Genomic DNA, 16,610 nt, shown 5'->3' with positions numbered 1-16,610 from the left:
GCACAATGCAAACAGACATACTGTATGTATATTCCTATCTGTATATGCCTATATACAATATATTATATTATATATATATATATATATATATATATATATATATATATATATATATATATATATATAATATTATATATATATATATATTATTTTTTTTCACTGGCTAACCTGACAATTGTATTCAACTTATGAAGAACAATACAAGGAATTAACCTTCAAACAGACTAATACTGTGAACCTTTGTTTGTACAATCCTGCTTTCACTATACACAACTCAAAGAGTAAAATGATTCTGCTTTTCTTCCTGAAAGTCACCATTTTACTATCTTCAAAATGTCAACAATGGGCTATTTTAAGCCATTTGTAACCAAGCTATATTTAGCAATTTAGCAGCCTTTACATTCAGAAAAAAAGCTGGAAATCAAAGGATACTTACTGCACTGTACCCTTTTGCTGTTACATTTGCCTGCCAACTTCTCATCCATCACCCTTTGAGCTTTAAAAAGTCTTTTATGGTGCTCATAGGAAATTAATCATCTTGGAAATCTAACTTTAAGGACAGTTTTGTGATAAGTAATAGGGGCATACAGTAAATTCTGAAACAGGTGCATACTTATTCATTTATAGTTGTTGGCTTAGGTAAATCACAACCCTTTTGCTCACCTGTTTTGATAGTGTGTCAATATCATAGAGTAGTGATTGTATTCTTTATTCCTCTAACATTGACAAACAACCCACCACTATTTTTATTATACACACCATGCCAATAGTTTCTCATTGCTTATCTTTGGTGGACAGATGCTTGCAATCTGTGAAGCCTCGTACACACACGACCAAGGAACTCGACGGGCGAAACACATCGTTTTCCTCGTCGAGTTCCTTGTTAGGCTGTTGAGGAACTCGACAAGCCAATTTTCTCCATTCCCGTCAAGGAAATAGAGAGCATGCTTTCTTTTTGGCTCGTCGAGTTTCTCGACAGTTTCCTCGACGAAAATGTACACACGACCCGTTTCCTCGGCAAAAAAATATCTCCCAGCAAGTTTCTTGCTGGTTTTTACTGAGAAACTCGGTCGTGTGTATGAGGCCTAAGTCAATGTGTGTAATGACCATCATAGAGAGACATATGGGCATTGATTTACTAAAACTGGAGAGTGCAACATCTGGTGCAGCCGTGCATGGTAGCCAATCAGCTTCTAACTTCAGCTTGTTCATTTAGGCTTTGACAAAAAAAATGGAAGCTGGTTTCTATGCAGATCTGCAGCAGATTTTCCACTCTTCAGTTTTATTAAATCAACTCCATGGTGTGTTTTCTCATAATTTTTACAGCTATAACATCATGGCAGGAGTCAGCATTGTCATTTGCCAGGATGTTCTCATCTTGACTCATGGTATGAATTGGTAATATGTGACTTGTTAATTAAGATGATGCTTTTTAGTTTTTGATATGTAGCACTACCTCCGGAGGAGCTGCTGGATTTTTGGGAGGCGTATTACCTCATGGCTCCTCCGAAATTCCTAGGGGTGAATGTTGCATATTGCATATAGTAGAAGTAAAGGAATGTCCACAACAGGTGCTCTTTGCAGTGCTCTTTATTACACAGCCGGGTAAAAACAGTAACTTATGGTGAGGAAAGTAAAGTTGAAGAAGATAGGAGAATAGCAGATTCAGGCGTGATAATAGCAAACAGTCCTGCTCCCAAACGTAACCCTTCTATGCGCCACTCCCGTCGGAGTGGGCTTAGTGTACCCGGACAGGCCTCTCTCACTGACCTGGCAGCCAGAGTATCACTCGGACAATTGTAGGATAAAGTCTCTGCCACAGACCCTCCTTGGTGAACTTGAACTTGAGAAAGAGCCTCTGCCACAGACTCCCCTCGGTGAGCCTCAGAAAGACACCTCTGCCACAGGTCCTCTCTGGATTGAATTCTTGGAGATATCCCTCTTTGGATGAGTTAAGTCTGGATCTCCTTCAACTTGTCGCCCAGGTACCGACTGACAGGTGGTTAATCCCTCAGTGTCTGGCTACCTCGATCCCCGGTGGTTTGTCCAGGCCCTTTTGGACCGCCAGCCTCTCAATGGCGCTCCTCAGACTGACTCCCCACCGAACAGCAGTACAGCTTGGGATCCTCAAAGGTGGGAACCCAGTCACTCACTGGGTCCCCGTCGCTGTTCAGATGCTCCGGGCCAGCATGGTCCCGGAACCAGGAACACCGCGTGGCACGCACACCCCGGCCAAGTAGGCCATAGCGCCAAGGCGCTGTGGTGTGGCCACCCTAAAGGTGGGTGCCACACTGGACGAAGAAGACCCAGACCAAATGACATCTGCCTCATAAATACCCCTCCCAGCATGTACAGCGAGGACAAACCCTCCTGATTGGCTGCTGGGAAAGAGCACCCAAACCTTGACTCCACTGCTGCCACCTGCAGCACCAGGGCTGGAAGAACACCTTAGTACAACAGAATAAGCCCACAGCATAGCCAAGCTGAGACAGAGACCCTGTTTTGCATTTAACAATCTGGATCAGAGTTTAACTACACTCTGATCTACCCTTAAATTTAACTAGCACCAGTACTATAAAGTACATAGGAGCTACAGATAGAATGAGAAAGAATTAGAATCTGTGTTTTGTTTACTGTCTGTACTCACTGGGGAGATCTTCCTTCTTTTTCCATGTGGTCACCTGGACTGAAAGTAATGGTTATCTATTCAACAAAGACACAGACAACAATGCAGGTTAGAAGCTTAGGGGTTGGTTTACTAAAGGCAAATAGACTGTGCATTATGCAAGTGCAGTTGCTCCAGAGCTTAGTAAATAGGGTGAAACTTCACTTTGCAAACAATACCCAATCATGTGCAAGAAAAATAAAAAAATGGCATTTTTCCTTGCACATGATTGGATGATGAAAGTCAGCAGAGCATATGCAGTTTTACTAAGCTCTGGAGCAAAGGCACAGTTTATTTGCCTTTAGTATACCAACCCCTTTGTCTGAGTTTTACTGCTTTGCCATTGCAGCGATTTCTGCTAAACTCTGGTGTTATCCGCATGGTATGAATCTAGGACAAATCTACCCAATGAGGACACAGAAAATGGTAAATGCCTATCAAATATTTGAAACAAAAAGCTTTTCACTACAATTGAACTTTAGGTCTGATATATTATAAAAGTAATCTCCAAACAATATTTATAAAATAATTAAAAAGAACATGTCCTGGCCCAAGAATAAAGTCAAGTAGTCAGTCAGACTGTAAGTTAAAGAATTACTTCTTGGTATCCTGCATGATTGCCCTAAATACGTACATATCTCACCAAAGACAACAACAGCTTTGGCAACTTTGCCTGTTTCTGTGACTCTCAGTGCCATAGTAGACTAACTATGCCCTGTTTTTTGTAGATATCTTTCAGAATCTGCCCTTGAGGAAGTGTTTATACACGAAACACGTTGGGCATTCAGGATGCAGTCATATGACTGCCAATAGGAATCAATCTAGATCCACTATCTATAACTAATTATGTTTATAGTATTTACATTACCTTTTACAATATGCTGTCCAGATGTCATGAAATGTACTTATCAATTCATTCCATATCTTATGCTGCAAAGCCAATATGTATGTAGTCATGTATTCTTGATGTTCATGCCATGTGTGCATGTGCGTACAGTATATATATGAAATTACCTTTTTATCTGTCTTTGCATCATTGATATGTATTTATTCATCCATCTATGCCAATTAAATAGTTTTACAACCTAACCTCCACTAGTCAATAGCATCATCTAAAGTCCCAAACTCCCTTTTCTTGTGTAATTTGACAGGTGTGCAGGTGTTGATGAGTGGCTCCAAATACGCATTGTCTGTATCCAGGGTAATACACATGCATCCACATGCCTGCACACAGCTCCAGCCACATAAAAAGAACCAGTGATTCATACTGTACAGGCCACAATACCAATGTGAATGAGCAGAGCATTATTTATTAACTTTATATTAGCAGACCTGATACCAGCATATGGTCCTCAGCTCTATGTGCATGCTACAAGTGATTGACCCTAACAATTAAGGCAATTAAGGCAGCTACTTCCTCCCTTTGAGCGGTATACACTCCTCCTAAAGTGGCACTGCCCATTGAAATGAATGGGCAGCGCCGCTGAACCGCTGGCAAAGCGCTGCTGCATCAGTGATTTGTGGGGTGTTTTAACCCATTTTTGCCCGCTAGCAGGAGTTAAAAGCACCCCGCTAGTGGCCAAAAACCTCTGCTAAAAAGGAAATGTGCTGCTAAAAATAGCTTCGGCAGCAGCCCTCCTCAGCCCCCCTGATACTTACTTGCACCCTATCTCTGTCCAACAATGTCCACAAGTGTCTCGGCCATCCAGGACTCTCACTCCTGATTGGCTGAGACACAGCAGCGACGCTATTGGCTCCTGCTAATGTCAATCAAAGTCAGTTAACCAATCAGGAGAGAGAGGGGGCAGGGCCAAACCACAGCTCTGTGTCTGAATGGACACACTGAGCTGCAGCTCGGCTCGGGTGCCCCCATAGCAAGCTGCTTGCTGTGGGGGCACTGAACAAGAAGGGGGCAGGATCACAGAAGAGGGACCCAAGAAGAGGAGGATCTGGGCTGCTCTGTGCAAATTCACTGCAACAGAGCAGGTAAGTATTATATGTTTGTTATTTTTGTAGAAGAAAAACAACTTTACAATCACTTTAAACCTGATATTGTTTCGTATTATTCACTATTTCACACTACAGTACACGTCTCAGAAAAGTACTGTCCTTCCCTCCATTTCTTTCCTTTTCATTTTTTACAAACACATTATGAGGTGTATATGGGAACATAATAGTTTAGCGCTCATAGTTTAACTATAATACAGGACTATTTATTAAATTAAAAACATTACTCCCTAGCTAAAGCTAAAACTACACACATCAACACACTCAGTGAGTCTTCAACTCTTAAGAAACTGAGCCAACCCCATTCATAATATCACACATGAAAACTGCCTCACACTGCACCAGATAGATTCACACTATCAGACGTGCAAATTATCTGGACAGCTCGAGCTGTAAGAAGTCGATTCACACTGCTATACGTGCAAATGATCCATGAGATTTAGGCTGGACCAGGCTAATTCCTACGAGAGATGTATAAGTGAAAATTCACAGTATTCTGTTGAATTATTTGAATTATTTACCCAGATAGACCTACAAATATGACAAAAAAATGATTTACCACTCCAGCAAATATAGTGATCGACGTTTACTGATTACAGCAAAATAGTAAAAAACAATACTCAATAACAGAATCTCACGGAACATGTTATTTTCCCTCTCTGTCTGCTGCTTCCATGAAATATTAAAACTTTTCAAGCTAAAACAATTTAGTTGAGATGTATAATCAGCAAGTTTATTCTGTTCCTGCATTTCAGCATAAAATGTTATTTACTTCCTTACTGACTTATTATTTCCTGTCTTCTTTATGTGCTGTCAGACAATGTGGATATTAAATAGAATTTGAAGAGTAAGTAATGGATTCTTGGATCAGATTCCCGACAGAGGAGGTATACTGTAAGTTAATATATACAGTAAAATTACTTGAAATAGCGATGGCGATGAATTTAAAAGACAGGAAGCTTGACATGTGAACTATCTGGGTCATATTTATTAGGACATAGTGTATGCATTAAGCTTTCACTAATAACACAGATGTCAGGGGTGTATAATTCCACTCTTTGTTTGGTCATACCGTACCCGCTGAATACTTGGTGCCGCTGAGGGCAACACAGTAGCCTATATTACTAGTCACAACTGAAAACCATCTATCATATATTGTAGTGTCGATGATGAAATATGGCTAGCGTGCTTGGATGAACAAAGCCACTATCTTAGGAGGACATAGCCCTGGGCAGGGAAAGCGCCTTTGAAAACACGCTACATTAAAGCAGCATGTTTGTACGCAGGGTCCCATGTATGCGCCGCTGATCTGAAAGAATCAACCGCATGGTCTTTGTAATCTTTAGACTGAATCGAAATGAAAAGCTGTCATCCAGTGGTCTTTCTGACTGCAGCCTCAATCTAATGCCTGAGGATCTATCACACACCAGAGAACTAAGCAAATTGTCCTTGTGTCTCGAGGGAAAAGCGTGCTGTGTGATCTAGAGTAAATCCCTCTATCTCTTTGTTCACTGGTATAACCGCCTGTAATAAGGTGATGATAGTAATGTTACTGAAATCTTCCATCCCTCTTTTGCTGAACACCAAGAACACCCAGCAATAACTTCAACTTTACCCATCCACTTTTTTAAACTCATCAAATAATAATCCTTTATAAATAGTGCTTAGGAACCTGACTATGTATTATCTACTAAATCACACTGCAATGGGCACAGCACTTCTTGTACCGCTGTGTAAATCCTAATAGAAACCTTATGTTTATAATGAAACATGACTATAATGAGAATCTACAGAGTTCTAAGATGCTTCAGTGCGTGTGGAGTTTAGAAAGCATACATGTGTTTGTTTCTTTACAAATCATACATAAGGTATTGAATATGACATGAACCTGGCTGAAGTAAGGGTCAATTAAAGGGCCCATGCCAAAGACTGAATTATTGTATACAAAAATCAAAGTAAATAACATGTAAACTGATGTTGGTTGGTGCACTGCAGTACAAAATTGGACTTTAACCTTTGGCTCTGGCGCCTACCAGCCCTTTCAGGGGTTTGGGATGCCGGAAGGCGGTGGGTTTATGAATATGTGACTGTCGCAGCTGGCAGTTACATGATCGGAAAGTTCCCGATTGCAAGTAGTGATTAAGAGCTTTGCATTAGCCACCGGTAATATACTCCATCCAAAAAGAAATATGTTTTGTTCCTAGTTTACACTTGCTTCAAAACATGGTTTCGGACAGGCTTTGTTAACCGGTTCCCGACCGGTTCCTGTACATATACGACAGAATGGAATGGCTGGGCAGAGGAACGTATATATATGTCACTTTGAATGTCCCTGCCGCGAGCTTCGTGACCGTGCCCGTGGGACCCGCAGACTCAATGTCCGCCGGTGTCCCGCGATCGGGTCACAGATCTGAAGAATGGGGAGATGTCAGTGTAAACAACATCTCCCCATTCTTCCTAGTGACATGGCACTGATCGTCTGTTCCCTGTCATCGGGAACAGTGATCAGTGATGTGTCACGGCAAGCCACGCCCCCTAAGAAGGAATCCCTAGGTCACACTTTCAGCGTCCCCCTACAGGTTAACCCTTCACTGCCAGTGTCATGTTTACAGTAATCAGCGCATTTTTATACAGTGGGTGACTGCGATATTGTGTCAATCTCGCTCCCTTTCTCGGCGAGATTGACCACCTACGAGCCCTATCGCGGGAGCCAGCCCCCCCCCCAGAGCACCCTGTCCCCATGTTGATAAGGACAGGGCCTCTTCCCAACAACCCTGGCCATTGGTTGTTGGGGTCTGCGGGCGGGGGGCTTATCGGAATCTGGGAGCCCCCTTTAATAAGGGGGCCCCCAGATACCGGCCCCCCACCCTAGGTGAATGAATATGGGGTACATCATACCCCTACCCATTCACCTGGAGGAAAAGTGTCAATAAAAATAAACACACGACACAGGGTTTTAAAATAATTTATTAGTCAGCTCCGGGGGTCTTCTCCGCTCTCCGGGGGTCTTCTCCGCTCTCCGGGGGTCTTCTCCACTCTCTGGGGGTCTCCTTCCATCTTCTCCGCTCTCCGCTGTCGTCTCGGCGCTCCCCGGTTCTTCTCCCGCTCGCTCTCCGGTGCCTTCTCCTTCAGTGCTGGCTGCCGCTATCTTCGCGTTAGCTCAATTACTAGCAGCGGCGCAAGCCCGCTCTTCTTTGCCGTCTTCTGCCTTCTTCTCTTCTTCCAATGTTGACGCGCCGCTTCTTCCCGCTGTAATGCTGGGTGCGCGGATCGCACCGATTTATATAGGCCTCTTATGATGTCACAGTCCGATCATGCTCCGGTACCTACCCACGTCGGTTTTTCGGCGTAGGGGGGTTCTCCTTACAACCCATACCTGACCTAAGGGCCTGGTATGCCCCTAGGGGGGAACCCATGCCATTTTTTTATTTAAAATTTGGCGTGGAGTTCCCCCTCATGATTCATACCAAACGCTGTGGCTAGAATTGGCGGGAATCCAAGTCGGATCACCGTCGCTTCTATGACACGCTCGCTGAAATGTGCTTTTTCTATTCCAGCGAGTGCGAGATGTCGGCACCCTGTCGCAGAGAATAAGCGCGATGCTTGAAGCACCTAAAGCTTTTGAGAGGCTTTTTTTTCAGATTTAGCTTTGCTTTGTTTTGGAGAAATTAGAGGTATGAGATATTCACACACACACAGGACACCTGCCAAGCTTCAACAAAGCTTCAAAAGAGCATCGCCAAAGCATCACTTAAGCTTCACCGAAGCATCACTGAAGCTTTACCAAAGCATCATTGAAGCTTTAGCAAAGTACCACCGAAGCATCAAAAACACATCATAAAAGCATGTTGAAGCGGTAGGTGGTTTAATGTGTGTTGAAGCCAAAGCAAGTGTAAATGAGCCCTAACTGTGCCTGGAGCTCACAGGGCGCGTGCTCTCAGCACAGCTATATTTACACTAAAGGCTCATTTACAATTCCTTTGGCTTCAACATACATTAAAGTGCCTACCGCTTCAACATGCTTTTCTGATGTGTTTTTGATGCTTCAGTGGTGCTTGAATGAAGATTTGGTGATTCTTTGGTGAAGCGTCAGTGATGCTCTTGCAATGCTCTGTTAAAGCTTTGTTGAAGCTTGACAGATGCCCTGTGTGTGTATGGATATCTCATACCTGCAATTGAAGCTAAAGCTGAATTAAAGCCTTTAAAATGCTGCAGGTGCTTGAAGCGAGCTTCAAGTGAGCTTTGTCATAGGGTTCTATGGAGGGTTTGAAGATGCTTTGAAGCACCACTAAAGCGACGTGACGTTGTCCCAGCACTGACTCTGTTTCTAAAAGCTTATCAGCAATGTAGCTCACTGGACTTCAGACTACCCCAAAACCACAGCCATGATTTATCTCTATGGGATAACTACAGATATAAGGGGCACATGTTGTACCAGCCTAGAGGCATATGTGACATTAGAGGGAGGAAGGTTCTGAAGACAGTCCGGAAGGAAGGAAATTGGTGAGAAATATTTAAGGAAGAAGCCAGCTGGGAGAAAATCTATAGAGATACCTTTCTAGCTTTTCCTGGTTGGATTCATGTTGTTCACTACCCAGAGGATAATGCAGAGAAGCTGGAGAGGATTCCACCTGTTTCTTCGATCTGTCTAATGCCGCATACACACAATCGGAAATTCCGACAAGAAAGCCGTGGATTTTTTTCCAACTGAATTTTGGCGCAAACTTGTGCCGCATACACACGGTCACACAAAATTCCGACCGTCAAGAACGCGGTGACGTACAACACTACAACGAGCTGAGAAAAATGAAGTTCAATGATTCCGAGCATGTGTCAAATTGATTCCAACGCAAAATTTTCCTTCAGAAAATTAGAGAACCAGCTCTCAAATTTTTGCTATCGGAAATTCCAACGGAAAAAGTTCGATGGGGCCTACACGCGGTCGGAATTTCCGACCAAAGGTTCACATCAAACTTTTCTTGTCGGAAATTTTGATTGTGTGCACGCGGCATTAGGGAACTGAGCTTGTTGCTGTATTGTAATTAACACTGAGGGGTTAATTTCCTAAAGGCAAACTGGTTGTGCACTTTGCAAAGTGCATTTGCACACTGCAAAGTGCAGTTGCCCCAGAGCTTAGTAATTAAGGTAAAGCTTCACTTTGCAAAGAATACCCAACCATGCGCAAGGAAAATAGAAAAAAAACAGAATTTTTGCTTGCACATGATTGAATGATGGAAGTCAGCACAGCTTTTTCTCATTTACTAAGCTCTGGAGTGACTGCTCTTGAAGAGTGAAACTGCATTTTGCAAAGAGCACAGTCTACTTGCCTTTAGTAAATTAACCCCAGGGACTCTGCATAGAAGTTCCTTTTGTTCCAGTAAATGCTCTTCAGATTTCTAGCATTGCATTACCCTTCTACAACCCAGAACTGCCATACCTGCACTTTTATCACCTCAGGAGACAGACTGTGATAGACTGCACTGCATAGTCAAGGAAGGACCATCTGGGAAGAGACTTTCTCAGGGTGGATTTTGTACATTTGACATTTCTTCAGCGTGTAGCTGGTGCATCAGTTGCTACTTTGCTGCCTTAAAAATGAATCTATTACTGCACAGTTCTTCAGGGCTCCAACAAAGACCTGTGGACTCGTTAATCGATAAGGTTGTGCCATATGTTAAAATCAACACAACCAGATAGAGAAAGAGAACTGTTAAAGTGGAGGTTCACCCGGAAATACCACTTTTTACCCTTAGATGGATGCTCATTTTGTCTAGGGGAATCTGCTAGTTGTTTTAAAATCGAAGCTGTACTTACCGTTGTAGAGAGCGATCTTCTCCGCCGCTTCCGGGTATGGGCTGCGGGACTGGGCGTTCCTATTTTGATTGACAGGCTTCCGACAGGCTTCCGATGGTCGCATCCATCGCGTCACGATTTTCCGAAAGTAGGCGAACATCGGTGCGCAGGCGCCGTATAGAGCCGCACCCACGTTCGGCTTCTTTCAGCTACTCGTGACGCGATGGATGCGACCGTCGGAAGCCTGTCGGAAGACTGTCAATCAAAAAGGAACGCCCACTCCCGAAGACCCATACCCAGAAGCGGCGGAGAAGATCGCTCTCTACAACGGTAAGTACTGCTCGGATTTTAAAACAACTAGCCGATTCCCCTAGACAAAATGAGCATCAATCTACGGGTAAAAATTTTTTTATGGGTGAACTCCCGCTTTAAGCCCCATACACACTATCAATTTTCCTGCAGGTTTTTCTCTTCAGGTTTACCAAAACCATGTAGTGCAAGGGCCTGCCTGATTGCATACAAATTGAAACTCTTGAGGTTTGACCTCATATTAGATGGTTTTGGTAAACCTGAAGCGAAAACCTGCAGGAAAACGGATAGTGTGTATGGGGCTTAACATTACTTTTGTTAATGATCCAATGCCAGTATTATGATTTTACTTATTATTAAATTAGTTGTTTCTTATTTTAAGCATGCAGCCACTACTTAATAAAATCCTATTTACAATTGTCTATGTCACAGGAATTTGAGGGTGCCGCCAAATTCAGATAGGAACTGTAAAAGCATTCATATCACAGCGTACATTTATGCGTGTGCCGCTCTTGTTTTATAAATATGCACTTCATTTTTATTTTTTTATTTAAGACCAGTTCTGGGCTCACCATCCACCCCCCCCCAAAGTTGATCCCTTCCCCTCCTTACCTATGTGTCTTCGATCCACTTTGGTAACATCACAGGTTACCGATATGGACACAGTATGGCCAAAACTCTGAACTATAATTGGACCTCCCCAACTGTGATGAAGTCAGAAAGGTTATTCAACTTTACGGAATCTAAGTTCTGTGTAAACCCCCTCAGAACAAACACATAAACCCCTAATGGGTCAGTAGAAGGGTATTAAAAGTATAAAACATACTTTCTGAAGCTTGTTTTTCTGCTTCTGCGTTGCCAATCACATTCAAACTCCCAAAGTTGGTTTAAATCAGTGGATGTCAGAAACCTCCTAATACTGGCATTTTATTCAAGCTTTTTGTGTGTAGGAGGCAGCAAGCAGGATGTTCTCCAATAATAACATAAGATGTGTTCATAAGATTCACAATATTACAGTCAAAAGGTAGCACAGCTCAGCATAGTGTAATGTATATGAACAACTGAAGCAATTTGGCTATGCACCCTGTATGCATTTCACTCATTATTTGAAATCTTCACTGATGTGTACCTTTAAATGTGGTTAAGTTATTGGATACTAGATGAGCCACATCTCATAATTATAAGCAAAGGGTGCAAAATCCCAGTGTGCTTGGAGGAAAACATATTTGTAAAAATATATAAGGCATACATAAATGTAAAATATACAATATGATTATTCAGTATAGTGTTGCATGTGACAAATTTACCTGCCAAATGCATTTCTCTCATACTGAAGGGTCCAGTAAAATTGCATTGCACCAATATGTGCTTAGTGGACTTTGCTACTATGTATCAGCTAAGAGGTTTTAGTGCCTATACATAGTAAATAGTCAATGCTTCACCAAAGCTTCCATACAGCAGTAGCCCTGACATAGCTAACCCACAAGCTTAACCCTGTGTATGTTATCAAGGTTCGTGAAATCTAATAACAGCAATAATACTTATGCATTGGCTCCTGGCAAGAAGCAGAATGCTGTCAGGGCAATGCTGTTGGCTTTTCGAGGTCCCTAGAGTCTAGGGAACGATAACCCCAGCTGTGAGAGCATCAGTAGCACTTCAGTACACTAGACTTCCAGTTATGGGTTGAAAACAAGTGTGCTCCTACGTTTTCACCTTGTCACGTACACTGCTGGCGCAGACTACAAGCAGATGTGCTAATGCATTTTGCGCAAGAATGGTTTACTGTCTTCAATAACAGGAAAGATGTTCAGCCAGCACTGGAGCGCAGACTAGAGGAAATTAGCAGCACTCAAATGCAAAGAAGGATTAGAAAAAGGTAAATAAAATATTTTGCAGGAAAAAATATGGCAGTTATTTATGATACACAGGGGTTGATTTACTAAAATGAAAGACTGCAACATCTGGTGCAGCTGTGCATGGTAGCCAATCAGCCACTAGCTTCAACTTGTTTAATTGAGCTTTGTTAAAAAAACATGTAACCTGACTGTTTTTTATGGAGACCTGCACCAGATTTTGCAGATTCTCCAGTTTTAGTAAATAAACCCCCATAGTGCTTTAGAAAACTAAGGGGTCTATGCATATGTAGCGCCCTGCTCTCAAAGATGGGGGCGCTTTCTAAAATTTAAGGGATGTCTGGGACAATAGTTGGGCCCAGACCTATTGAATTATATACAAATTTGCCTCTGTTCTGGCTGTGGTACTGCCTGGTAGTATTTTCCCTTGTTGCCTGTGGGTGGCGTTACCATTTCAGGCCCATGTTGGAACACAGGTGTACCATGGTGTATTAGGTGTCCCTCCTCGGCAGTGGTGCAGTGGGAGTGGTGACCCCGGCCGCTGTGCATGCTGGGAGGATATACTTAAGGGGCAGATGCCGTTTTTTTGGAGTCCTTCGCCTCGTGGCCCTCCTGGCACGAGGTGGGTGTGTGCGATTTCAGTCTCGGGACCACATTGGTTTGAGGCTGTGTTCCTGTCTAGTAGGCCCAGTTATCCTGGCTGGGGCCTATGCTTTGAAGGTGATCCTGTGCTGTCTGTCTTGTGGGAAGAAGCCACTTAACGAAGGAAGCCAGGGGAGGACCTCTCCCAGAAAGGAATGAGCAGAAGGCTGGTACTTTGGGAGAGGCCTGGTAACTTATTGAAGGATACACCATAACCTACAACACCTTACAGTCCGCGAGGTTGGCTTAAAGGCTCTTTGGCTGTAAGGCAGGAAGTTCGGGAATTAAATCCTGTGGCAGAGGATTCCTGACCATCCATTCTGTGTTCTCAGACGGTCTGTGGCAGAGACTGTTTCTATACTGTCCGTGCATCATTCCGGCTGTTAGGCCATGTGAGAGGGGCCTATCCGGGTGAGCAATACCCACTCAGGAGTGAGTGCCGAATATTAGAACTTTGAATACTATTGTGCATTCTGTACCACGTACCTGAACCTTCCCCTTCTCTCTATTCTCTCTACTTCCTTCACAAGTTTCATGCAAGAAAAATAAAGACTACAGTTGAAGGTTTTTCATCTTGTGTGGACGTTGCAGATTTCTACAGACTTCCTCCCCTGGACAATGAACGTAGAGGTAACGTGCAAAACCCAAAATGTAAACCAGCAGCTCCTACGGGGGTAGTGCTACATCTAAAAAAAAAAAATTGCTTTGTAAATTACTTAACATTCATGCAAAAGTCAAGAATAATACCCATGATGTTTGTAATATGTATAACATCAGTTTGTTACCTTTATGGATGTTACTGTAAATGTAACATCCATAATATTCAATGCTAAAGGAAAATATACATAAAAATAGTCAATCAATAGAGAAGCTAGCCTAAGCCTATAGGTTAAAAACATTTGACCAGAAGAGGAAATATAAGGATCTCTGTGATGTGTATAAAGTGTATGAAGATTCCTGTTCTTTGAGGATGACCTTCAGGTTCATCCGCTGTTGGAGGTTCGGTGAACAGATGAACTAATGGGTGAATGGCTGAGAAACCTTCATCCTAAGTGGGAAGTGAAACTTTGAGCAGTAGTATTACTACCACTTCTAAATGTGACAGCTCCCTGCTAAGTGCTCCTGTTTTTTTGGGTGCCAGCAGTGGCCAGCATCATAGCCACCAGTGACTCAACTCGGGCTGGTACATTTAGCTGTCAGATAGGGATTTTTAGCACCAATGTCTGTCTGCAACAACTGATTGATAGCCTTTTTTTGTCTTTTTTCTTTTTTTTAATACTTCTGCTACTTTTTATGTTTCAGGGACAAGATGGGAAAGGCAATCATTCGTGAAACTTAAAGCAGAGTTACACCCATTTAAAAGTCAGCAGCTACAAAAAGTGTAGCTGCTGACATTTAATAAACAGACACTCACCTGTCCCACGGTCCAGCGAAGCAACTACCCAATGCCTCGCTTCTCTCCCCCTCCTTTCTGCAGCGCCGACATTGCAAGTGTGGGCACCCGGCTGTGGCTTCACAGCTGGGAGCGCACTGTGCATGCGCAAGCCATGCAGAACGTTGTGAATGTCCGGCAATCTTCTGGGACCTGTGACATGTCCCAGTAGATTGGAGGGAGGAGAGGTGAACTTTTGCCCCGTGCCAGGAGAGGAAGTGGAAGCTGGGTACCTGTGAAAACTAGGTACCTGCCCCCCCCCCCCCCCAAAAAAAAATGACATGCCCAATGTGGCATGTCCGGGGTCAAAAGTACTTAAAGTGGAAGTTTCATTTTTAAGCCTACGATCCTGTGCCCATAGGCTACCTGCCCATTCCCAAATTAGGATCGTACAAAAAAAGTCTTAAAAAAAATAAAAAATTCTTTGTTAAATGCCACTAATGGCAGTTTCCCTCTCCTTGTGCCCTTTTAGACAATAACTTGCCTTATAGCTTCAAAAATGGTCAGAATTTAGTATCAAGCTTCACTTTAATGGCATTTTCAGCTAAGTTAGAGTTTTGTGGATTCAAGCAGGATTTAAAGCTGGGGTTCACCCAAAAAAAATGTTTATAACATTACATTCAGGCGAGTTATGATAATGACATTACGCAGTTTTTTTTAAATCCTTGCCGTACATACCGTTTTATATATATATGTTCACCGCGGCTTCCGGGTATAATCTGCGGGACTGGGCGTTCCTAATTGATTGACATGCTTCTGACCGGCGCATACAGCGCGTCACGAGTTGCCGAAAGAAGCTGAACGTCGGTGCGCAGGCGCCGTATAGAGCTGACTCGCAGTCCGGCTTCTTTCGGCAACTCGTGACGCGCTGTATGCGCCCGTCGGAAGCATGTCAATCAATTAGGAATGCCCAGTCCCGCAGATTATACCCGGAAGCCGCGGTGAACATATATATATAAAACGGTATGTACTGCAAGGATTTTTTAAAAAACAGCGTAATGTCATTATCATAACTCGCCTGAATGTAATGTTAACATTTTTTTTTGGGTGAACCCCCGCTTTAATGATTACCCCACAAATCGAACTAGGGCAGATGTGCTTATCCTTATTGCCAACATCCTGCAGCGCATAACAATATCTCTGAAAGCTGACATGCTCTAATATGTAAAGAGTGATACGTTTCCATGGTCATGCACACTGGCCTTCCTCCACCTGGTTCCTGTGCCTAAATACTACATAGTACAGCCACCCATTACAGTGACCTTTAAGTGGAACTATAGGTACATAACAAAGAATTGCGAGCAGACAGGAACCTTATTGCAGAAGAGACATGTTATATCTCTTCTTTAATAAAATAAACCTACCTGTCTTCTAGCAGTCTTCTTTAGATCGTATGTGCCTTGGTTACAAGGATGAATGAATTCCTCTGCATACATAGGAGTTTTTTCATCCTGTACTGATACTTGGAAAAAGCCAGGAGTAGATATTGGCATTGGCAAGGGTCCTCATGGGCATTGGACTGTTGCTGGAGAAGTTAATATTTAGTTCTGCGTTAACCTAGCATATCAGGTCATAGGAGCCTTGGCAGCTCTGCATTGGGAATGTCAACTTCTGTAGAGTCTTCATGTACTTTAACTGAAGGCTTTGCTGTCAATAGTGCCCCAATGCAGCCTCAGAACCAGAGTACTACAGAACCTACTTACTGGTTTCTTTTGAACTTTTTTACCCCCACCCACACTTCCTAATGCCTGTCCAAATGATTCAACAATTAACTGTCACATTGTTGTTTATCTTTTATATAGCTACTTATAAAGATGGGCCAAACACCCCCTGTTCAGTTTGTAGCAGAACTCCCAAGCAGGGAAAAAGTTCTGACACAAACGGGCAAGCCCATTGAAGTCAATGGGAG

The sequence above is a fragment of the Rana temporaria genome, chromosome 2 (assembly GCF_905171775.1).
Source record: "Rana temporaria chromosome 2, aRanTem1.1, whole genome shotgun sequence".
Classification (NCBI taxonomy): Eukaryota; Metazoa; Chordata; class Amphibia; order Anura; family Ranidae; genus Rana; species Rana temporaria.
The sequence above is the reverse complement of the archived record's forward strand: the minus strand, read 5'-3'. Positions refer to the sequence as shown.